Raw genomic sequence first — 1,857 nt, 5'->3', positions numbered from 1 at the left:
TCCTATCCTTGCGTGGACAAGCCAGTAACGGGTGTTCCTTGGGGTGGGGTGACACCATGCTCAAGGTGTCAGCTGACACGCTCTCCATGTATGGATTCTGCACACAGGACAGCAGAGATGACCACATTTAACACCTTTATTTATCACTGCACCAGCTGGACAGAAGACACCAAGCACAGCGAAAATGGTGATCAACGTGGGCTGGGCAGGTGTAGGGCAGGGCCCCCACAGTCAGTCGCTCACCTGACAGGCAGCCCTGCACTCAGGCCTCCAGGACACAGGGCAAAAGAGCGGAACCCACAGACCTTCCCGACCCAAACCTTGGAGCAAACTAGTGGACACCTCCCACAAGCCTGAGCATGCTAGCTCCTTTGTTGGCAGGGTTATGAGCCCCCCTCAACTGCTGCACCCCACTAGAGATGCTGGGCAGACTCCAGAGTTGGACGTTTGGTGCTGAGACCCTTCAGTTCAGGGCTCAGGCCTGTGTTGCTGGCAGGGCCAGGCATTCGTCCCGCAGGGCAGCGGGCAGGTGCTCCAGCTCCATGCTCACCTCTGCCCTCAGTGTGGACGGCCAGCACTGACCTGGCGTGGTTGCAGCCCATGGGTCCCTCCATGGCTGTGAAAGAGTGGGGGTACTTCCTGGGTCTGTGGGGGCCCCTCCATAGCCATGGAGGAATAGGAGTACTACCAGAGCTTATGTGGGACCATCGTTGTCCATAGAGGAGTAGGGGCACTTCTTGGGTCTGTGGACTGCCTCCATGGCTGTGGAGGGGTGGGGGTACTTCCTGGGTCTGTAGGGGCCCCTCCATGGCTGTGGAGGGGTGGGGGTACTACCAGAGCCTATGGGGGACCCTCCATGGCCATGGAGGACTGGGGGTACTTCCTGGCCCCATGGGGAAGATTCTTGGTAGCTGGGAGCAGTTGGCACTTCCTGAGTCTGTGGGTACTTCCTGAGCCTGGGGGGCTCTACAAGTGGGGAGTGGCCACTTCCTGGGCCATGGGGGCTGAGCCTCCTGGAATGCAGGAGGAGAGCAGAGGAGAGAGAGGGGTACCGGCTCGTGGAGGTGAGGCAAAGGCGCCCCCCGCTCTCCACGTTTTGCCATCAGCCCCACACTAAGACAAGCTAAAACATACGAAAATACTCCAGTATAAATATATATCTCTGTTCTACCATGTCCAACTCTGCTAGCTGCGCTGGGTCACTGGCCTTGCAGGTCAGAGGGAGTGACTGGTGTGGACAGTGCCCCATCCTCTGACCCACAGGCTCTACCTGCCCCGAACACCAGCCAGGAGTGTCCACAGGTGGGTGAGCAGAAGCAGTCGAGTTAGAGGAGGTGCAGACAGAGCTGCTTAACCCTGGGGACAATGGCCCTGGAGACAGGAGTCCTGGGGACAGTGTAGTGCAGGACATGAATGCCCTCTGGGCTTGTGTGGATGCAGCAGGGCTCCGCCATGGGCAGGTACGGATGTAGGGATCAGATGGCAAGCAGGGGTGGCCTGGGGGACAGAGGTACAGGGTGACCAGGTCCTTGGCCTTGCTCCTTCCTTCCAGGCGGGTTGTGAGCTGCCCGCACCCAGGGGTGGCTAAGCTGGGGCCACAGCTCTCCATCTGGGCAGCACTCCCACTGGCAGTGTTGGGGTGGCTCTGGCCAGTGTCTGGACACGGCCCTGGAGCCTGGCGGGCTCTGCATTGTCGCGGCCGAGGTCCCTGGATGCGTGTGTCCTTCTTGTGACCCAGGCCCCGGCGTTGGTGTCCTGGTGCCAGTGGGCAGAGGCCTCTGACTCCAGATCAGGACGTGGACGTCCCAACAGTGATGGAGCCTGAGGCCAGAGCTCGGGCAGGGCTGGGGCCTGGGC

This window comes from Elephantulus edwardii, unplaced genomic scaffold (genome assembly GCF_000299155.1).
Source record: "Elephantulus edwardii isolate Elephantulus edwardi_28Jun2011 unplaced genomic scaffold, EleEdw1.0 scaffold00274, whole genome shotgun sequence".
Taxonomy (NCBI): domain Eukaryota; kingdom Metazoa; phylum Chordata; class Mammalia; order Macroscelidea; family Macroscelididae; genus Elephantulus; species Elephantulus edwardii.
The sequence above is the reverse complement of the archived record's forward strand: the minus strand, read 5'-3'. Positions refer to the sequence as shown.